Genomic DNA, 6,083 nt, shown 5'->3' on the forward strand with positions numbered 1-6,083 from the left:
AGTAGAAAATCCTGCTTTTTCTACCCAAATAACTCTCATTTAAAAATCATAAATATTTAGGATGTGTGTGTGTGTGTGTGTGTGTGTGTGTGTCTATAAAGAGGCAGCTTGTCTCCATAAATGTTGGGTAAGCAGTTAATAATTTATAGCCATTTTTTTCACCCAGATCTGTGTATTAAGCCATGAATGTGAAAAAAAAAGATGAAAATGTATTCACTGTGAGACTGTAACGTTTTCAATTAAGTTTGATTTTGTTTTTCCAATATGTATTTCACATCTGTGCCAATGATACTCAGATGTTTTTTTTTTTTTTCTATGTTTGCTTTATTTACTGAACGTGTCCATTGTAGTAGCTTATGCCCAAATATATAAATAAGTATATATTCTGTGTACATTAAGAAATATTACATTATATTATGATGAAATTAAGTAGTACAATAAATAGTATTCTTCTTTTAAAAGCAGAGTTTGTTTACTGTTCATATTGTGCGGCAACCAGATCAGCAAGGCCTACACTGTACAATCAATCACATTTTGTGATAATAAAACATAACACCAAATTAGTTAAATGATTTTTTTGCAAAACAAGGTTTAAATATTAAGAGGGATTTATTCGCATAAGAATACCTCTAACCTTCAGTAAAAATCACTCTGAGTGGTTTATTGTTTTATAGTTGCTTTGACACAACCAGTATTGTATAAAGCACTATACAAATAAAAGTGACTTGACTTTATTCTATATATCTGGCTTCTATATTTATAACACTGTAAACAAAAGCATTTAGTTGCTATTAGCATATTCATCCTATCAATTGTTAAATAAAGATTAGAGCTTAATAATAAAGTGCAGACCTCAGCAACTTGACCTTGAATTGAAGAAAGATTACACAAATCATAGCACTACAGCAAGTACGCAGCATTCATTTCATCCCATAACAAACATGAGAGATTCTCAGGTATTAATGAGACACAAACCCAAAGGCTCCTGGCGCAAAACATTGTAAATCCTCTTAAAGGTCTCATATGTTGAGAAACAAGCGTTTTTGCGCAGCCGCCAAAGCCATCAAACCAATCAAAGCCTGCCAAAATGTGAGTCTCCTGCGAGGAAAGTCCTCAGGAAATATGTTCACATCCTGGCACACGTTTAGAAGAGTCATTTTTTCTTTTCTGTCAGCCTGTTTGTCATTCAACTCAAAGATTTGGCATAGTCTGCAAAGGAGACTTGTGGGAAATTCAGCTCAGAATCGAATCAATAAATCCGCTTCCTCCCACGACGGCGAACGAACGGGCCCTCAGACAGATGGCAGCCATTGAGATACACACTGATACAATAAAACCTTTCATTCATCACTTATCGAGCAAAAACAAGCACAAAATGAAATAAAACAAAGACAGTGAAGCCCATTTACCACTGGCGTTCGATCCGGGTCACGCGGATTTTGAGAATGCTGTGGTGCCGGTCCTCTGGGAGCAATGCAATTCTGATTATATCGGTCCGTTTTTTTTTTTTTTTCGTGTAGCCTGTGGGCGGAAATTATTTTTACCATTAAATCCATCACAAGCGATGATTGAAAGGGTATTCATTAGTTTGTGCTGCAGTGTGGGAAGCAGCTGGTCATTATTAGTCCCTCTACAAGCTTTTTCAAGGAAGCCATTGTCAATAAACGAGAACTCCGGCAGGAGTAATTAGCATTATAAAAATTAAAAATTTTGATGCACCATATTCCGATATACATAAATATGAATGAGATTGCTGTTTCAGTGAATAGCAGCTCAATAGCACTTCAGTCTGTTCTTCACTTGGAGACTTGGGTGAGTCACTTTTATGGTGCTTTATGCCTTTTTTTGATCTTTGAAAAAAAAAAATCACGATCCACTTTCAGGCTACATTTCTGGCTAAGTTTCTCTCTTTGTGTTCCACAGAAGAAAGAAGATCTCACAGGCTTGAAATTACATGAGGATTTTCATGTTTAGCTGAACTATTCCTTTGAATAAATGTTATAAAGCGAAAGGTTCAAAATATTTTTTTAATAAGCTGTTTTCTGGAAGCAAACAGATGAAGTCTGCAGGTATGAGATGACTTAATTTAAAACATTCTGCTCCATGACATACCTTCACACAATGCTACTCTTCAATCCACGCACTCACAAGAGCCTGATATTCCAAACACCTTCAAGACAGAAGTTTGACAAGAAACTAAACCCAGCGGAGAAATCAATTGTCCATCAAAGCACACGTACTGTAGCTTTTAAGGGCTTGTTTTTAGTAGACAGCTGAAGACATACAGTACATTTATCAACTATGAACATGGCCACCTGTGCTTTGCAGATGCACCTGCCTTATTTCACAATGTCGAAGCAAAGTGTTGATGAGTGGCATTTGCAAAGGTGAGAATCAGTATTGCTCATGCTTTGGGTTAGAGATTTGAAATCAGCAGTTCGGCTTAAAATCAAAGGTTCTTTATTGGCATCGAGGGTGTTACAGAACCTTTAACATCTATGGAATCTTTCCACTGGACAACAGGTTCTTTGTATTGGAAAAAGATTCTTAAAAAAAAATCAAAAAATTAAGAAAAAAGTGCATGGTTCAAGAACTGTTCACTGATAGATTCTTGGGGCAACCAAAACTGGCACCACTGTAAAAAAAAAAAAAAAAAAAAAAAAAACCTTTGAGTTTTTATTTTAAAAAGCAGGCATGAAACGAACCTCAAATCATGTGGCTTTTTGTGGAGTTATTGTGCTATTAGTTAAGTAACAGTTACGGTTTTACAGTACACAAAATGTGATGATTAAAGGAACCAACCCCTGCAAAGTCAAACCCTGCTGGAAATTCATCTTAGCAGTTTTATTTTGGACAGTGGTGGACGAAGTACACAAATCAAGTACTTGAGTAAAAGTACAGATACTTAGAATAAAATATTACTCCAGTAAAAGTAAAAGTACTCCTTTTTCAATTTTACTCAAGTGAAAGTACAAAGGTACTCAATTTTTTATGTACTTAAGTAAAAAAGTACTGAAAGATAGATGTTTGCAATTTTATATAGGCTAATTTAATTTTATATTAACACATTTTTTTTTTTTTTTTTTTTATAATCCGACTGCTCAGAATACCTGGGATTTTTTCCAAAATAACCACTATATGGAGTCAAGATATATTTTTGTTGTTGATATGGACTACGCTGACGAGAGTAATGTTCACTGTGAAGCTTACACTGTGTTGTACCTGAGAGAAAACAGAGATGACCATCTGATTTTCACCAGTAAGAACAAAGTATTTTAAAGTTTGTTGTTTTACAGAACATCACAGTTATATATGACATGATAATAAGGCCTGAGGATTTTAAGGAAAATATAATTATATTTTCATAATGATTTTTTCCTTCTCAAACCTTGTCTGGGGTGTAAAAACACCCCTGGCCAAACGGGGTGCATCTCTTCCCCTCTTTGATAATTACTGTAGTAACCATGTTCTGAACATCACATCCTTTCTTTTCTCCCCAGATGTAATATATATATATATACATATATATACACACACACATATATATATATATATATATATATATATATATATATATATATATATATATATATATATAGGTGGTTGAATAAAAATATTTGGACATTATTTATAAAAATTTCCTCAAGTTAGCACCAGCAAGCTTGTTAGCTAGACAGTTAGCATCAGCTAACAATATTAACTTATTTTCAGTACGGTTATGAATAACGTCCTTAATAACAATGGATGAAAAGTTTAGAGCTCTACTGATGATTAAGTCTAGAGTGTGTCCACCTTTGTGTGTGGGTCCATGTACATGCTGAATCGACAGGTAAAAAAAAAAGCATCAAGTCCAAATATTCATTTATCACCAATTAACTGTTTGACAAACACTTCCTGCTTCGATGTCCAGATCTGAATTAAAAAAAAATCTCAAACATGCTCCGATGTCCCGATCTGAATCAACCGGGTCGCGAACAGGCTCCGAAGTGGCGATCTGAATCAACCGAGTCGCGAACAGGCTCCGAAGTCCCGATCTGAATCAACCGAGTCGCGAACAGGCTCCGAAGTCCTGGTCTGAATCAACCGAGTCGCGAACAGGCTCCGAAGCCCCGATCTGAAACAACCGAGTCGCGAACAGGCTCCGAACTGCCGATCTGAATCAACCGAGTCGCGAACAGGCTCCGAAGTCCCGATCTGAATCAACCGAGTCGCGAACAGGCTCCGAAGTCCCGATCTGAATCAACCGAGTCGCGAACAGGCTCCGATGTCCCGATCTGAATCAACCGGGTCGCGAACAGGCTCCGAAGTGACGATCTGAAACAACCGAGTCGCGAACAGGCTCCGAAGTGACGATCTGAAACAACCGAGTCGCGAACAGGCTCCGAAGTGACGATCTGAATCAACCGAGTCGCGAACAGGCTCCGAAGTGCCGATCTGAATCAACCGAGTCGCGAACAGGCTCCGAAGTCCCGATCTGAATCAACCGAGTCGCGAACATACTCCGAAGTGCCGATCTGAATCAACCAAGTCGCGAACAGGCTCCGAAGTTGCTAACAGGCTCCGAAGTGGCGATCTGAATCAACCGAGTCGCGAACAGGCTCCGAAGTGCCGATCTGAATCAACCGAGTCGCGAACAGGCTCCGAAGTGCCGATCTGAATCAACCGAGTCGCGAACAGGCTCCGAAGTCCCGATCTGAATCAACCGAGTCGCTCAGATCACGTATCTAAAAATAAATCGCTATAGTAAAAGAGAAATAATAAGAGGAGTGAAGTTTCCTACCGTTCTGCTGTGTTTGGTCCTCACGCGCGTCTGACGCTCCGCGGCGCGTCTCCGCCCCTCACACGTGCGTTTACAGCGCTAAATTAATCATCTTTGCTAATTATTATACATTTACTTCATTGTCAGCTTCAGGTACTTCATTTATTATTGTTCAATGAACTGTTTGAAACAAAAAAGGTTGTATTTCAGTAATAATTCTAAATTATCAAAATAAAATATATAACATAATGGTTTCTATTTTAATATCCTTTAAAATATAATCTATTTGCTGTATTTTCAGCATCATTCCTCCAGTCTTCAGTGTCACATGATCTTTAGAAATCATGAAAATATGATGAATTATTATTAGAACTATTAATAGTTGTGCTACCAAATATTATTTTGGAATCTGTGATACTTCTTTCAGGATTCTTTGATTAATAAAAAGTTAAAATTAAATAAACTTGAGTAAAAGTACAGATACATATAATAAAATATTACTCCAGTAAAAGTAAAGGTAGGCCTGCTCCTTTTTCAATTTTACTCAAGTGAAAGTACAAAAGTACTCAATTTGTTATGTACTTAAGTAAAAAAGTACTGAATGATAGATGTTTGCAGTTTTATATAGGCTAATTTTATTTTATTTTAGCACTTCTTTTTTTTTTATAATCCTACTGCTCAAAATACCTGGGATTTTTTCCAAAATAACCAATATATGGAGTCAAGATATATTTTTGTTGCTGATATGGACTTGTGTTTTAAAGTGTTTTAAAGTTTGTGGTTTTACAGAACATCACAGTTATATATGACATGATAATAAGGCCTGAAGTTAGGAAGAACATTTTTAGGGAAATATAATTATATTTTCATAATGATTTTTTCCTTCTCAAACCTTGTCTGTGGTGTAAAAACACCCCTGGCCAAACGGGGTGCATCTCTTCCCCTCTTTGATAATTAGGGGAGAGCAGGGTCGAAAGTAACGTGGGACGAAAGTAACAATAATAACTTATTTTCAGTACGGTTATGAATAAACATTAATGTCTGTCTAACGTTACTCGTCTAGTTAATCCAAACAATATACATATGTATAACGTTACTGTTGATACACAATTTCACGAGTTCACCCTTACATCTAATCTGAAGGCGAATAGTAGGCATATTTTGGCGTGCTGTCCTGGGGGAGGGGTCCGGGCCCGGAGCATAGCCCGAACCCAAATAACTCCCCCTATCTCCAATTTGGGATAAATAGATTAAAAGTGAGGAGTTGGGGTGGAGGAGAGATGCCGAGAAACTGTCGTGGATAAAATGCTTTGGTTAAAAGCTT

This window comes from Carassius gibelio, chromosome A19, assembly GCF_023724105.1.
Source record: "Carassius gibelio isolate Cgi1373 ecotype wild population from Czech Republic chromosome A19, carGib1.2-hapl.c, whole genome shotgun sequence".
Classification (NCBI taxonomy): domain Eukaryota; kingdom Metazoa; phylum Chordata; class Actinopteri; order Cypriniformes; family Cyprinidae; genus Carassius; species Carassius gibelio.